Raw genomic sequence first — 17,992 nt, forward strand, 5'->3', positions numbered from 1 at the left:
AAAATGGACTCCACAGTGATTAGGGTCTCCTCTGTTTGCTCAAAGACCCTACAATAAACCTACACTTGATGGTGAGAATAGCATATTGGTCCTCAACCAAACCAGTCATTTGTCCCCAGAGGGACAGCCAGTTTCAGTTGTCAAACTTTCTCCACCTTTTGACAAAAAGTAGGAGTCGGGTCTCTTCATTTTCTCAGAGGAATGCTAATGCTACGTCCCCAGGCAACTTTGATCATGGCAGCCGCTTGCTTAAAATCCAACACAGTTTCTCTTCACTCTGAGGAGAAAGTTCTGTCAAAGAATGTTCTGATGAGAAAAACCCAACTCTTTCTTTCCCCCAGTTTTATTGATAAATAATTGACATATAACACTGTATTCATTTTTTAAAGTTTATTTATTTTGAAAGAGAGGGAGAGAGAGAGAGAGAAGGGGAAGGTCACAGAGAGAGAGGGAGAGAGAGAGAATCCCAGGCAGGTTGCGAGCTGTGGGTGCAGGGTCCAATGCAGGGCTCAAACTCACAAACCCTTAGATCATGATCTGAGCCGAAATCAAGAGTCGGCCACTTGACCCACTGAACCACCAACATTGTGTTAGTTTCAGGTGTACAACCTAATGATATTCACATGTATTACAAAACTATCACCACAGTAAGCTTAAGTAACATCATCCACAACTTACACGTCTTGTAACTGTAAGTTTGTACCTTCTAGCCACCTTCACCTATTTCACCACCTCCCACCTCCCGCCCTGGCAGCCGTCAGTCTGTCCACTGTTCCTGCAAGCTTAGTTCTTTTAGATTCTACATATAAGTGAGATCATATAGTATTTGTCTTTCTCTTTCATTATTTCACTTAGCATAGTGCCCTCAAAGTCCTTCCATGTTGTCACAGATGGGAGAATTTTCTTCTTTTATATGGCTGCATAATATTCCAGTGTGTGTGTGTGTGTGTGTGTGTGTGTGTGTGTGTGTAATATGTGTGTTTGTGTAATATATGTACATACACACAATGTGTATATGTATATACACACAATGTATGTATAGAATTGTGCATATACATATATACACCAGATTCTCTTTAACCATTCATTGGTAACTGGGCACTTAGGTTTCACGTCTTGGCTATCATAAATAATGCTGCAGTTAATGTAGGGGTGCGTCCGAGACAGTGATTTCTGAAAACCCAACTCTTACAGTGATGAAGAGTAAATATGTGTCAAACATTTATTTAACTCTTTAATGAGAGAACTAGTGATGCTGTAGAGCAGGCTCAAGCAGCATTTGATACAGTCCCTCAGAAAAAGTATACAGAAGTGAGCTTTAATTTACTTGCTCATATTTCAAGTTGGAGGCAAAAGTGGCTAAAGTCCTTCAAGGTGATCCATCATCGCTGGGGTGCCCTTCTCTACCAGACAGAAAGCACTGGCTTCTCTGCAGGGGACAGCTATCTACAAGCATACATGTAACCTCCCGGAGATCAGCCCCAGTCAGTTCATAGCAAAATCAAATCAAGGTAGAACCCCAGAGAGAATCAAGTCATTCTTGAGTAGGCCTGGTAGATAATGCTCTAAGCTGACACTGAAAGTGTCTTTCTTTTTGCCATATTTCTAAGTTTTGGACAATTTTTCTTAACAGTTCTAAGTTTTCAACATGGTGGACAAAATGAGCTTCCTGGTCCGCTCCCAGCACTGTCTCGTAGTGCTGCCCACCTGAGGCAAGTTCCTTCTCTCTTCTGGGCCACAAAGCTGCTTCCTTTGGTGGAATCACAGACTTCTCCCTTCCCCACTTCTACTGTACTTAAGGTCTCAGGTAAATCATTTCCTCAAAGGAATTTTCCTAACCCCCTGGACTAGGTCAACCTTCCATAGGCCTAGGTGTTGAAAGTCTGGCTGCCTGACTGGAATATAAATCTCCTGAGAGTAGGGGTGCATCTGCTTGACTCGTCACTGGATACCCGGGGAAGGGCCTGAACCGGAGAGACTAAGGCAGAGGGCAAAGAGTGTGACAGCACCCTTGGGTCTTAGGCATAGGGCTCTCTCTGCTCAGGACCCAGAGCCTCCGCGCTTGGGGTTCTCGTGCCCAGTTCTGGCTGAACCACCGATGTTCCAGGAAGTTCATGTGAGAACAGGCTAACAGGTCACAGGGACATAAGGGACCTCTGGCTAGGCTGCTTCCCCCTAGCCTAGCCAGGGGGAGGGATGTACTTACCTCCTTGGGCCCATCTCTCAATCTTATATTTGGGCTCTTCTGCAGAACCCAGGAAAGCAGTGTATTCTTCCCAGCACAAACCCACAGTGACGCTCATGTGATTGGGACTATGACAGATTGCGACGAGGCACCACGGGATGATTGAAGGCTTCCTCTAATCACACCAATTGATATAAATTACTATGTCGGCCGCCCTGAGCGGCATTTGCGGGATTTACACCTCATTAGATCAGCGGAGCCAGAGGAAGCAACAGGGCTGAGCCCTCCCCTCCTCAGGAGCAGTTTCTGTTCCCGACAAACATGGCAAGTGGCACCGGGAGAGTGACATCAAAAACCTCCAGTGAACAACAGCAACAGGGCTGGACGAAACAGAAAGTAACATCGTCACTATTCTGCGTTTGGGGGTTTCTGATTTGAATCAGCTCTTTACACTTCTGCCAGACTCCATCCTCCTTCTGTTCTTTCGGAGGTCGCGCCGGATCCCCGGGAACCACAGAACCGGGTGGCCTGGGGACAGCGCTGACAGGGACATGATTCTGAGTTCTGGGGAGGCAGCAGAGGTAGAAGCCAGATTTGCTGGGGCCCATGCCAAGCGCGGCTCGAACCTCCCATAAGACCCATCGGCCACCCTCGGTAAAGGAACCGTGGACAGGAAAGTACAGCTGTGTGACAGACAGGGCTTCGAAATGGGCCCCGGACCCCCAGCCGAGCCTCGGCCCCCTGGCAAGCCTCTCTCTGTTGTGGTTTTATCCCGGAAGTGATCCCTGTTTAGACTGTGGGAGGACAATGTCAACAGGTGGATGTATCAGGGGATGGATGGGGACTGGGACACGGACAGCAGCTCAGCTGAATACATCCGGCGGAGCCGAAGTCAGGCTCGCCTAGAGGGTGCCTAGAGAGGGCGCTCTCCCCGCCCTGCCCGGATGCCCTGTGCACATGCCCACAGCCAGAGCAGCACATCAGAAACCACCGTGACCCTCAAGGAGGGCCCTGTGCCCCCTGGAACACACAGCAGCCTGCAGGACTGGCAGAGGAGCGGCCCTAACGATGGCTGATGGGGCACCAGGATGACTCAGGCGATGACCCCAAGTGCATCTGCAAAGATAACCATCTTGATGCACACCGGGATGGTTCCACCCCTTCCCCGTCTCCCCCTGCTCCCTACCGGTGCATCCTGGGACCACCTCCCAGAAGGCTCACACGCCAGTATCTCTCTCCAGGTCTGCTTCCAGGAAGACCCGAACCAAAGCAGGGCCTTTGCAAAACTTAGTAAGGGGCACCCACCTGGTGGATGTGGGCTCAGTGGTGCAGGGCTTGGCAAGAAACCCTTCTCTGGTCTGAGGAAGTGCACACCAGGGTACTGACGGGCAGGTGACATGGGGGCTGAGTTTCAGCCCCCACCTGACCGCCCTACTGTGTAGCTCTGCCCTGCAAAGGGGCCCCTCGGCAGCCACCACCATAATCACCACTTCTCTCCTCTTGGCTTCAGGAAGGAACAATTTACCTGCAGTGGACAACTGATTTATTTTTGAGGCATATCAGAAATTCCACCACATACTCTTGACATTCCGAACATTCCTAGGAATTCAGGGAGCAAACAGGGTTGGGGAGAAACAGAACAGGGCTGGAGTGTGAGTGCTCTGAGTTCAAATCCTGCCTTTGCCACTTTGGGGCAATCATTTCAACTCTCCGTCGTTTCCATTTCTGCGCCTGAAAGAGCGGTCATGATTGCTTGGGACATAAGGTTAGGAAGCAAGTGACCAAACACAGGTGCAGTGTCTGGCCAGCAGAAGATGTCCTTTCACACTCAGCCCTCCTCATTCCTCCTGCTGGACTTCTGAAGCGGTCAGGGCCTGGCGGGGACCCATGGGCATGAGTCTCTGGGGCCCCCTGACATTCAGAACCAGGCCAGCCCCCCACTAGTGTTGAAGAATCAGTGCTATTGATGGCCAAGAGGTCAATAATTTAATGATGAGGTGGTGCTGACAAACCTCACTGTGCCCTCTGTCCTTGACCTCCTCCACTTCAGGTTGGCCATGAAAACAACTACTTAGACCTTGGCTGAGCGAGGTGATGCATGAACCAGGGCTGCTGAGAGAGCCCGCGCCAGGGGAGAGGATCGAGCCTTCCCTCTTTATTTCTTGACTCTTGTGCCCCGAGGATAACATCCACAGTTGTCCCTTGATTTTTTAGCAGGGCCTCGTGGGTTTGGCATCGCTGAGGCTGTTCCTCACCTGGAGGTGCTGATGCAAACAAGAGCAGCAGACCTCCTTACCTGAGCGCACAGCCTGCCAGACTTAGTACCACGATCAAGAGAAACCGCCAATAAGACCTATGAGAAATAAGACTCCCGGAAGCCTGGAGACCTTCAGCGCACCTCCTCCAGCTCCCCATCCACCCACAGCCACCCAGGCAGGATGCTATGTCCACTAGGATACACACACACACGTGCATGCACACACACACATGCACAACATACTATACATGGCAACATAGTCCGGGTCTCACAGATATGATAGAGACCAGGAAAGAATAAAAGGTGTCGGCCTGAAATAGTCAAAGAGAATGATGCAAAATTAAAAAGAATAAATGTTTAATTAAATGTCTACAAACATTAGGTCCACTGTGTTCACTGTCAAGTTTTGTTTTCATAAAGATTTTATTACATCTGAAAAAAAAAATCGTGATTTGGTTACCGTGTTTTGTGTGAACTTCTACTCAGTATGCATGACGACTGCTTACAAAACAGAGTCAACAGTAAGTTAAATGAGCTACTGCTCAGGGCCAAATAAGTTCAAAAGCAAACTCTAAAAATTATTCTTAAAAAATATAGGGGGTCCCTGGGTGGCTCAGTGAGTTAAGTGTCTGACTTTGGCTCAGGTCATGATCTCACAGTTCCTGAGTTCAAGCTCTGCATCAGTCTCTGTGCTGACAGCTCAGAGCCTGGAGCCGGCTTCAGATTCTGTGTCTCCCTATCTCTCTGCCTCCCCTCTGCTTGTGCTCTTTCTCTCTCTCAAGAAAAAACCATAATAAACATTAAAAACAAATCATTGGAGGGGCGCCTGGGTGGCTTAGTCGGTTAAGCGTCCGACTTTCGCTTAGGTCATGATCTCGTGGTTCGTGGGTTCGAGCCCCGCGACGGGCTCTGTGCTGACTGCCAGCTCAGAGCCTGGAGCCTATTTTGGAGTCTGTGTCTCCCTCTCTCTCTGACCCTCCCCTGCTCACACTGTCTCTCTCTCTCTCTCTCTCTCCTAGAAATAAGTAAAACAGAAACAAAAACAAAAACAAAAAAACAAATCATTGGGGCACCTGGGTGGCTAAGTCGATTAAGTGTCCAACTTAGGCTTAGGTCATGATCTCACGGTTCGTGGATCCGAGCCCCGTGTCGGGCTCTGAGCTAACAGCTAGCTCAGAGCCTGGAGCCTGTTTCAAATTCTGTGTCTCCCCTTCTCTCTGACCTTCCCCTGCTCATGCTGTCTCTCTCTCTCAGAAATAAATAAAACATTAAAAAAAAAATCAAGAAATGTTGCAGGTCACTGCACTCCTTTAAATAAATAAATAAATCCCCATATTGATACAGATGCATTCTGATATATAATATACAATACATATGTATATGTTTAGTATATATTATATAATATATATAAGTTATATACACATATGATAATGGTTCATTATAATGTTTGATATAATATATCCTGTAGGATCAGGTTCTAAAACTAAGAGTAACTAGGGCTGATGAACATCTTAAAATGGTTTGCTATGTGGCAATAGTTACAACTATTATTAGTTCTTGGGTAACTCTTTACTATGGTATACACCCTCAAAGGAGGACCCTATTTTTTTTTTTAACCCTGGATATGCAGATTTGAAAGTCAGCCACTGGTCACTAAAGGTGTACACAAATAATTATTAATATTATTACTTCAATGGAGGTGAAAAGCCATCTTCTTCCTTAGAATTAAGAGGCTTCATGACCACCAACCGATATGCCTTCCTCCCTCCTGCCTCTTGTCCTACAGATACGCTATTTCCTCCAGAGATTTTAGGAAATTGGCCGGGTTCACAGGCAACTTAACCTCTTTTTAAAAATCTCTGCAACCTTTCTGCTGAGCCCCTGAAGTCGCCTCCCCCTTGCATGCATGTGCAAGCTCTGGCGGCCACCCCATCTTCCAGCCTTGATTCTCAGAGGCTGTACCCACGGCGTGCAGCCACCACTGAAAGGCCCCCGTGCCCCACAATGCCACTTCCACCCCATCACAGTTTCTGCCAACCTCTTCAGTGCAAAAGATGAGGGGCCATTAAACACAGGCCATTAGCAGAGACTGAGCCAAGTGGCCCCAGGGAAATCCCCTCACAGCGGGCATCCCTGAGACTGTGGTTTTCATGCCACTTCAAAGAGCAAATTGATTTCAAATGCACACTTTAGAGCCTCTTGCTTACCCCATCATCTCTCCAATTAAGGCAAAAGCCTCAGGGCAGCCGAAAATTCATTACGAGGAGCCCCCAGGCGGGCCTGGGTTGGAGGTGCCCCAGGCAGCTGCTGGGCCCAGGGAGGTGCCAGCAGCATGACTGGAGACAGACGGGTGCTGGGTGTGTCGATGAATCACTCACACACTCTGAGAGCCCTGCTGATACTTGGCATCTAAGAAGCATTCTTGCCAAGCCTGGCTACTGCGCAGGTGGGTGGGGGCTCCCGGGCAGAGGCCAGGACAAGCGGAGAAGGAGGTGGGGGGGAGGGGAAGCTGCCTCCACGGATTGCTCTCAGGACCCTCTCCAGCACCTCTGGCAGCAAACAAGCTGCCATGGCAGGATGGGCGGCGAGCAGCCCTCATCACCACGGCGGGCCGCTGTTGAACGAGAGCAGAGCGGCCCTGCCCCCACCTCCTTGCAGAGCTTTGCTCCTGGATCTCCTCTACCTCCTGGTCCCAACCAGCCCTTAGGAAGTCACTGCTGGTCACATCTCACAGAATCACAGACTCACAGAAATAACAGAACTCAATTCAAGAAGCGTTAGGTGTGCATGATACGCTGGGCCCTGTGGTTGCGCAGGGGATTCAGTGTAAACAAAAGAACAAAAAACCCACATTCTCATGGGGTTTACATTCCTTTGGACAAAGTCACCATAAAGCAGTATGATCTAGTCTCCTCTGCTGCAAGAAGAAAGAAAAGGGAGTGGGTCTAATGCTGGGCTAGGAGCATTACGTTTCTCATTGAATTCTTTCCCCCAACCACCTGGAAAGATGAGATTATGACTCACATTCTAGAGAAGAAGAAACGGAGGGCCAGGTAAGTTTAGTAAGGTGCCCAAGGTCACAGAGCTAGTAGCTGAGAAATCCTGATCTGTCTTCAAAGGAGGTGACATGCATCTATCAGGAAGCCTCCCCATTTCTCTAGACCATATTATCAGTCTCCATTTGCTTGTAGCTGCAACATTTAATAACGTTGTGCACTTAAACAAGGGATGCAGTTTTGTCATCTGTAAAATGGGACTGACAGCACCTATCTCCCCGGATTGCAGTGAAGATGAGAGGTGACCAGGCTTGTAGATCCTTTGTCCTGAGCGTGATGCTCATAAGTACTCAATAAGCCATCCTTAGTAGGAGTAGTAGCGGTATTTTAATATTTGATATGAGCAATCTCATATAAGGAGAAAATGAAAAATTATATGTGGCAAATCACCCTTAACAAAAGAATAAAAGTGTACTGAGTCAGAGGGACTTACTACGAGCACACTAAGTGAGGACCACAGAAGGAAAAAATGGTCGCTGTGTTATGAATACCATAGGTGTTCAGCAAGCAAATGCCTTCTGACTCTTCCTATCATAGCCATAGGACATGATCAGGAGGAATTCTGAATTGTTACGTGTGCAACCTGAACCCTCGTCCTGTGCTGGCCATGACGACCCCAGTGAGCACTGCCCAGAATGGCTACGGGTGATAGTGCCAGGCATGGATTTCTCAGCCTATGGGGCTCGGCTCAAATTCAATAAGTGCCGTGGGCTCCTTGCTTAAGTACTGGTGGTCTAGAGCCAGTCTTGTGTTTAATATCACAGCCTCTTGTTTTCCTTAGCCATGAAAAAGGCCACCGGGTGATAAGCTGCACTCCTTTAGTGCCTTTCAAATACCTTTTCCACCTTTTGCTGTGTATCAGCTTTTGCTGCCTGGCAGCCCACATCACAACTGAAAGGCTTTCGAACCTCTACCATTTATTCAGCTCACAGTTCTTAGGGCTGGCAGTCTAGGCTGGGCTCAGCCGGGTGGTTCTTTGGCAGGCCTCATTCTCGGGGCTACTGTCAGCTTCCAGAGAAGCCCAGCAGGCTAGTCTGTGGGGCCTCAGCTGGGACAGCTCGTCTGGGCTTTACTATCATCCCACAGGCTAGGCTGGGCTTGTCCATATGATGGTGTAAGGGATCCGAGAGCTGCAAACTGTGTGCACCACATGCTCCAACATCCCAGTGGCCAAGGCAGCTTGCTCTAAGTGCAGAGTCAGAGCACGAGGGCGCTGAAAGTACATGACACAAAGGGCTGTGGGCACCAAGGGAAGGCAACCAACGCACCAAGGAACCTAGTAAAACCCTACATTGCTCAGGATGGATTTGGATACCAGTAGCAGAATCCTACCCAGGTTAGCTTGACTTAAAAAAAGGAAGAAAGCAATTTACTGGCTTGGGTAATGGAATGATCCAGGGGTGAACCAGCTTCAGGAATGGCTGAACAATGAGGTCAATATGGTATCAGATCTCTCGGGCTCTCTTTTTCTCTTTTCTGTCTCCTTCCTTCTCTCCATCTCTGCTTTCTTGTGTAGGATATTCATTTCCCAGGAAGATTTTACCCACAAGATTACAAAGATAATCATCAACAGCTCAAACACGGCTTCTTTCCAGTTTACCCGTTGAGAAGAAAAACATCAATTCTAATAGTGTTGGTCAAAGTTCTGAAGAGGAATTTCACCAGCTGGCCATTTACCTGCCCATCCCTGGACCATTCACTGTGGCCAGAGGTATAGGGAATTCTGATTGGCCAGACCTGGGCCATGGGTCCAACCCCATGTCATAATTACAGGGTAATATCAACCCTTAAGATAGGCAGGGAATAAGCAGCATTATTGCAGAGAGGGTCAGGAATGGCTTCCCCTGAGAGGATGCCAGCCAGGTGACTCAGGTGATTATGGGAAGATGCTTAGGATGACAAGCTTTTTAAAATGCTCAAAAAAAGAAAACAAGAGAAGGTCTCCCAAGATAAAAGGCAATACCGGTGTTCATGGCATATGGAAAGAGAGCCAAAAGTGGGAGAAGCGTGTGTTATACGGTTATATGTGTTACAAGTTCTGGAAAGGCATCTCTGGTAGGCTATTTACCACTTGGTCAAAAATAATCCACTGAGACAGGCTTGACCTGCCAGGTTATGATCTCTGGAATATGACATCTCTCAGGTTATTGTATCCTGGGTTGGTGTTCCTCTTTACTGCAGGATCACAAAAGGGCCACAGCTTTTGGAAAGAGAACCTTGAAGCAGAACTCTACCATTCCTAGTCCTAGGGATGATTGAATACATGTAAGTCACCTCCCCAACCTGAAAAAACAAGTATTCCCCTGGCTGGCTCCTGTGACAACTGCCAACGAGTTTCTTCAAAAGAAGCCCTTCCCGTAAACTCCGTCCCCAAATGCCATGCAGGGGACTCATCCCTCTCATCCCACTTTCCTGCAAAACCTCCTCCAGGAGGGCTTGGAAAACCCCAGAAACCCTAGGCCTGGCATCCAAGATGCTACTGGAGAGGAATCCATATCCTGCTTCCCCTAACCTGGGAGGTCAGCAAACTTGTTCTGTTAAAAGACAAATTGTAAAGTAGTTTAGCCTTTGTAGGCCAAGAGGCCAGCTCACAGCTACTATGTAGGTATTTATAGAACAGGGGAGGAAATGAATCTGTACAAGTTCTTTTCCATTGCTTAAACTATATTTAAAAAATAAAAAATATAGTCCGTTTGCAAGCTGCACAAAAACAGGTGGCAGGATGGACTTGACCTTAGAGTGCTAGTTTGTTGATTCCTGCCCTAAGACATCTAAGTGGTAAGAGGGAAGGCATGTACTGTAGGATCCAAATCATAGCCACTGAAAGTGAGAAGGACAGACGGAGGGAGAGAGGAAACCAGGAAGGGTAGAGTCTGAAAGAGAGACTGAGGAAGTCTGGAGGGAGAAAGGACTTTTTCGCAGAAAGGGCAGTGACTACGGTAAAAAAAAAAAAAGTGACAGACAGCAAGAGAGTGAGGTTATGCAAGAGAGAACAGAAGATTTTACAATAGTTGCTTTGCTTTACGATGAAATTCACAAAGGACTGCAGTAAATACTCAACTGCTTTTTGGTGACTTTGGTTCTGGGGTTTCTTCCCCTCCCTTTCTTTATATGATCCACAGCTGAGTCTGGGCCTGCAGCTTTATGTGGCTTTCTATGAGCTACCTCCCATTCTCCTAGCTGGGCTAACACTCCTCTCGGTCCCAATCATCCCAAGCAATCTGGTTCCCTCACTCATCACATCCTTCCACCTGGAATACACTCTCCCCACCCCAACCTGCCTCCACTTGACCAACTCCTGTTTATCCTTTCTTCGGAGATCTTTCATGACTCCTAGGGTCTCACTGCCCTGTGTGCTCACTCCGCAGAAGCCTGAGTGCCTCTTGGGTTCCTCCCTTTAAAATGGGGCCACCCCTGCCTGTCCTGGTTGAAAGCGAGACAAGGCAGAAGCACTTTGCAAACTGTAAAGGGCCAGGCACATGGAAGCTGATATTTGGCCCATTTTTGGTCATCTTTTCTGTGCCATCCTCTCCAGGTGACACTTTCATGGTCCCTTTGAGCCAGATCTCCGCACACACAGTGTTACTGGGAGGGGAATGATATGCTTGTGATTTGGGGATCTGCCTGGCCAAACAATTGAGTCAGCTTGGGAGGAGGGGGTGGCCGGGCGCGTGCTGACTCCTCCCTTAGAGCCTTCCCATATTCCAGTTGATTCTTTTGATTCTTTTTACAGATCAGGAAATTCTGAGTGTGCCAGTCTCAATGAAAGTCGCAGGTGTCTCTCCTCCCCGGCAGCTTCCAGTCCGCTACCTTCTCCAGCTCGGCTCAGAACTCCATCTGAACCTGCCTCCTATAATTCTTAAATAAAACAGCCCCCTCAGTCGACANGCCGCCTCCGGCCGGCGCCCGAGGAACAGATGGAGCAATCATGCTCCTCACTCCGCCAGAAGGGCCCCGCTGCTCTGGGGGGAGTTCTGTGCTTGTAAGACACATAATTAGACACGTCAGTGGACAATGCGGCGGATTAGAGGGGGNTGGGGGGCCCACCTGCCGCCGCCGCGCCCCGGCTCTCCGGGCCCGCCCGAGCGGCGCGTGCCTTTGCTCTTCCTTGTTAAACACCGCGCCGGGCTGATTTATGTGCAGAGGATGCCGCTCCTGTGAACGTGTCACCTGTCAAGTATCCGAGCACGACAAGGTGGCAGTGGGTCCCGCCGGGGGCGCGGCAAGAAAGACAGTGGCGGTTTCAGCTCCTCCAGCCACAGCCCTCGTCCCTGACGCCCCCTCCCCGCCCCCGAGGAGCCAGATGAACTTGAACTGCTCAGGCCACCTCACCAGGCTCTACAGGGGCAGCACCCAATGATGGGCAAGCGCCGGACTGCCAAGGGGAGAATGGGGTTTGCACCCAGGCCTGCCGCTTGGCTACAGGGGTGCCTGGCAGGTTACTGGGCCTCGGTCTCCTCTTTTTGATTCACGGTAATCATCTCCGCCACACAGGCACTTGTGGGGCCAGGTATGTTGGAGCTGAGCTCTTTTGTGAAAATCAGGGACTTGTTCAGGATCATTTGAATAGTAAGGGTGTGTCAGGTGGGTCGGCTGGGCATCGGAAGCCAAGAAAGGATTACAGGTGCAAACTCAGTGAAGGAGGAGAGGAAAGGAGTAGAAGGGGGTGGGGGGTCAGGCCGCGAGGACTGGCATTTGTGGAGGGAGGGAGACCCCACAGCCCTAGCCATGCAACCTCAGAAAGTCTGGAAGGACAACAGGGAGCCTAGAGCAAAGAGCCTGTGCAAAGGGTCCCCACCTTAGGTGGGAGTGGCCCAGCGCTAGCACTGGGCTGTCCCTGTCCACGGCTAGGAGCAGCCTGGGGAGATGGTGGCCTCCGTGTGAACAGTGCATCCTCTCGCACCTTGCAGAGGGAGCTGAGTAGTGCACTGCCGGGCCTACGTCCCCATATGGGGTCCACGTGGCTGAGACAAAACCACCCAGCACATTCCATTTTATTGGTCAACTGTGAGTGACTCAGAATTTACCTAAACTGATCTAATTAGACTGCAAATGAGGACATGTGCTGCGGGTGCTAGATCCCAGCTAATCTCTCTCTCTCTTTTTAAATGTTTTTATTTTTTGAGACAAAGAGAGCATGAGTGGGGGAGGGGCAGAGAGAGAGAGGGAGACACAGAATCCCAAGCAGGCTCCAGGCTCTGAGCTGTCAGCACAGAGCCCGATGTGGGGCTCGAACCCACGAAACGTTAGATCATGACCTGAGTCGAAGTTGGACGCTCAACCGACTGAGCCACCCAGGCGCCCCAGCTAATCTCTTTTCTGATGGACGCTAACAAGAAGTAGGTAGCTCTAGGGAATTCTGGCAGCCCTTGGGACCCGAGACACCCCCACATTGGAATGAAATCAACACTTGAGGATGCTGGAGCAGAGAAAACTATGAGAAACAGGGCTCTGGTCACATGGTTGGGCAGCTGGGTTAGGCATCTTCTGAGATCCATTCTGTTGCTGGACTTCTTTCACGAACTACTAAGCCCTCATTGTGGTTGGAAGCTGTTTGGTCCATCTTCCTGTTATTTATAAGATAGGCCTCCAATTTGATCAGCAACATGGGACACAGATGCCGTCTGAACTCCACGAGTAAGAACAATCACAGGGTCAAGTCTGACAGAATTGAGATTGAGGAAAGGGTGATGCAGGGATTCCAGGCTGCTCTGGGACCTCAGGGCAGAAATGTTTGACTCTTCATTGTAGAGAGTAACGTCACTTACTTCACATGTCTGCATCCTTGGGTGCCCAGCCACTCTCTCTTCTGTGACCAGCTGGTATCCTCACCCCCTCCTTGGTACTTTCTCCACCACATAAATTCTTCTAATTCATATTTCTTCTCCTTCCTGAGTCTGCAGTCTGCAGGGCTGACTCCAGACCCACTTCGTGATTTTTCTCAATGCATCTCTCACGGTCAGCAAGTGCTGCCAAGGGCCTGATCTGCTCTGCACGTCCCAGTACAAATTTCTGAGAACACAAATCAGGTTATCCAGCTCTTGCCTAGACACCAAAGAGATTCTGATTCCACTGTCTGCAGCAGGGGCTGGGTATCAGGATTTTAAAAAAATTTCTCAGACAGTCCAAATGTGCAGCCAGAGTCAGTCCAGTAAAGTTTTCCAGGTCTACAGAAGCCCTGGCCTGTCCTTGGTCAAGTTCAGCTCCATCCAGTCAGCTAAGAGCACAGCCTCCTCCAATGCTGGGTCTGTGGCTGGAGAACTCAAGTGTAGACAGGTCCTGCTTGACATGCTTAAAACAAGAGAAGCCTCACATAGACTTTGGCACAAGGCAGTGACGCAGCATGTGATAGCTGTTAGTAAAGTCTAGTCTCCACTCTAATTCAAAGGTGTACTGTCTTTAAATTTCTTTTAACATTTATTTATTTTTGAGAGACAGAGAAAGACAGAGCATGAGTGAGGGAGGGGCAGAGTGGGGGAGGAGGGCAGATAGACTCCGAAATAAGCTCAAGGCTCTGAGCTGTCAGCACAGCTGATGTGGGGCTCAACCTCATGGTCTGGCAAGATCTTGATCTGAGCCGAAGTCGGACGCTAAACTGAGTCGCCCAGGTGTCCCAAAGGTGTACTGTACTGTCTTTATAGTATCGGAGGCTACTGTTGTGCCACAGCTGACGAAAGGCTACTGAGGAGGCACCTAGAGAAGCCAGATATCCATGCCTGGCAAGTACACTGTGCCATAGGGAAATGCCGATTAATCCAATTCACAGTGGAGAGGAATTTCTTCCACTGCAGTAAGAGCTATTGATGCAGCTATGAGAAGTCTTATTTGAGGAGGCTATTCAGTGACCTGGGGAAATACTCATGACCTCATGTTAAGAGAAAAGAAGGGATACTGAGGCACGTGGGTGGCTCAGTCAGTTAAGCATCTGACTTCAGCTCAGGTCATGATCATGGTCCATGGGTTTGAGCACCACATCGGGCTCCATGCTGACAGCCCAGGGCTGCTTCGGGTTCTGTGTCTCCCTCTCTCTCGGCCCCTTCCCCACTGTCTCTCTCTGTCTCAAAAATCAACATTAAAATTTCTTTTTAAAAGGGAAAAGGAATATAAACTTTACATAGTGCATGATTCTGATTTTTTTAAATGTGGGCTTACTTTTGTATAAGAATACACAGGGAAAAAAAAAAAAACGCACTAGAAATAGAGACACCAAGAAGGTAAGTCTGGTTCTCAGGGAAAAGTTCTTCTTGAAGCTAAATATGTTGAGTTTAGAGGACAGACTTTTATTCTGAAATGTCCCTTTATTGTTTTGATGGTACCATGCTTGCATGAAGCAGTGATTTCAGCAGAGTACTGGCTGGGTAAGCATACTCTATGGCTGACCCTTGAACAGTGTGGTTCCACTCAGACACACAGTTTTTTTCAGTTAATAGAGAGCTATAAATATCTTTTCTCTTCCTTATGATTTTCTTAACATTTTCTCTAGCTTACTTTACCCTAAGACTACATTAGATAATACAGAGAAAACATGTGTTAGCTAGCTGTTTCTGGTAAGGCTTCTGGTGAACAACAGAAGGCTAACAGTTAAGTTTGAGGGAGTCCAAAGTTCTTTGTGGGTTTTCAGCTGCGTGAGGGGTCAGCATGCCTGACCACTGTGTTGTTCATGGGTCAACTGTATATGCAAAATTGAATGTTGGCGGCTCTATGTCAGCAGCCCTGTACATGCCACCGTGGTTTGTTTTTCTGATTTTCATTTTATAGAAGTCTGAACCCAAGAACTCTGGAGCCCACTGCTGTGTGGCACAGCCTCGCAGGAATCCCCCCTCCCCACTCTGATCCCTCTGCTCTCCCAGCATTCAAGGCCCTTCTGGCAGGACCGGGCCCTGATTCAGTGGGAGTTCAGAGGAGGGATGTAATTTCCAGCCAGGAAGAATGAAGGGTGACCTCCTGGAGGAGGCAGCATTTGAATGGGCCTTGAAGGCTATGAAATGTCAAGCTATGCAAACTAACAGGGAGAAGAGAAAGCGATGCATGAGCCAACATGTCAACGTGGAAAAACACACAACATAAACACAGTAAATATTTACTACGTACTGGAGAAGGGGCTCTATGCGAGGCACTTGGTTGCAAGAGGGCTAGTGCGTTCAGGGGGTTCTGGGCCGGGGGGTCAAACTGCTGCCACCTCTCAGGCTGGAAGCCTGGAAGCTGGGCTTTCAAGTCACTCGGCCATTCCTGTGGCTTCTGCCCCTGAAGGTTCACCCCAAGGAGAGCACTTGGGAAATGTCTCCCGGGAAAGAACCTAAAGGACCATAGCATACCACTGCCCCCAGCGCGTCTGGATGAAAGCAGAGGACAGAGGACAGCCTGGTGGCGACACTCTTCCCGAAGGGAAATCCTTTCTGTTCGTGTCTCCCCGAGTGCTTGGGCGCCCAGCGCCACATTCATCCTTCTCCTCCGGCTTATCTTTTCCTGACTTTGGAGAGCAGTCTTCCTTATCTAGGAAACAAATGGCCTCCGCGGAGAGCTCAAAACAGCAAAGTCATTTATCTGTCTGACATGTGTCTCCCTGTTTGTTTTCTCCAGCCTTGACACAAGAGTTGTGTCAACTGTGGACGGCTGTGCCCCAGTCACCTGAGAGGCATGAATCAATTTCCAGCTGCATTTATCACTTGCTGCCTTAAATCAAGTCTAATCAATGCCTCCTTCATTTTGTATGGATTGAAACTATATATAACACGCTCAGAAATCGGCCGGGAAAGGGAGCAGATCACAAACAAAAATTCTGCAGGGGATTTAGATGACATGACGTTAAGGAAACATCTGTAGTCTTTGACTCACTTTCAGGGAGATGCCTGATCAAACAGTTACAGACATTTGTTTATGAAGTTTCACTTCAATGTCCCTGACATGCAATGTCATTTCATGACAGATCAGTTTATATGAGGGGACTTCTGCATCTTCGAGTATTTTATATACGTTATGAAGATTCGATATACATCTGAGTAAGGTCCTCTATGGCCTTTAACTCATTTCTATTTTTTTTTTTTTTTTGTCACCACTGACTATATGGGTCAGTTTTTAGTTATAAGATGTAAAATAATAAAAATCTCTTTGTATTAAAATAGATATCCAGGAGCCCCTCTGATATAAAAAGTTTTTTATAAAGTCTCTCAACAGAGAAAACTTACACTTCTCTCTCCTCTCCCTCCCCCCACCCGTTCTTCATCATAGAATTTGATCCATACAACCGAAGTGGATTTTCCACCAGCAGGTGTGAAAACCGCCCCACAGCTGTTCAACTAACTTAGAAAGTGGTAGGGAGCTGCCCTGCCTCATTTGTAAATTAATCCTGTGCCAGCGAAAGATGATATCAGCATAGTTACTGGCACCTAAAACCCATCATGCCCACAGCAAGGCCTCAGATTAGTCTTCAAGGATAATGGGAGAGGAGAGACGGCACATAGAAAAATAGGTCAGTGATAATGCGAGCCCAGAAGATGAGGCAGTACTGTGATTCATTGACATAATTAATATTTCCATCTAATCTGCTGAACTGTGTAGACTTTTACCACGGGCATGCCTCTGAAGCGATTAGCAGGCCTGACTCATTTTCACAGTGCCGGCTCCCCTGACCTGTTGTCAGGTAGCTGAACAGAGAGCCCTGTTCGGCTCTGGGAAGTCCGAGAAGAACAACAAACCCTGATGTTGGCTTAACGCTTCCCAGTTCATAAAAGTGTTTTGAACATACAGTCTTATTACCGTTTAAGATACGCAAGAAAAAAGTTCTATCCCCATTTTTCAAAAGGAAAGAGGAGGTTCGGAGGTTGGGGTACCCCTTTGGGGGCTGGTCAACATCTGAGCTCTGGCTCTGGAACTCACCTCCTCGTCAACCCCCAAGCCTCAGTTCTCCCCACCGAGCCGTGACCCGTCGCCGAGGTCCCCTTCTGTTCTTTCCCTAACATATTTTTTCCTCCCATCACCCAGCGTTCTTGGGAACCTCCTACGGTTACAGGAGATCCCTAGAGTGGCTTGGCAGGTTGTCTAGTTTAAAAAAATGAAATAAAAGGCACCACCTTCGGACCTGTTTTGGGTTACAGACGTGGTGTAGTGTTCTTAACTCATCTTAAACAAAGGCAGGGTAAGGTGATATAACAAAGCTTTAACCCTCCGTGAACAAAGAGAGGCTAGGGGAAAGAACTGCAGATCTGGAGTCGACAATTACGGCGCCCACTCATGTGGTGGTTGATACTCATGAGAGTTATTTAATGAGCTCCTCTGTTCCGGGGATTTCTGGGATGGATCACGTTTGCTCGTTCTCTGAGGGGGCAACAGAGCTTTCTACCCATGGAGGGCCTCACACAGAAGCAGGTTCTGTGCAGACTCCCAAGTGAAGGGCAGAGTTGACAGAAGGAAGAATTTCCGTGGCTTTAAACTTTTTGACAAGAGTGGATGTGCTCAACTTGACGTTAGCTGAAGTAAATGAGGGGAGTAAAAGAT

Source organism: Crocuta crocuta, unplaced genomic scaffold (genome assembly GCF_008692635.1).
Source record: "Crocuta crocuta isolate KB4526 unplaced genomic scaffold, BGI_CrCroc_1.0 scaffold126, whole genome shotgun sequence".
Lineage (NCBI taxonomy): Eukaryota > Metazoa > Chordata > Mammalia > Carnivora > Hyaenidae > Crocuta > Crocuta crocuta.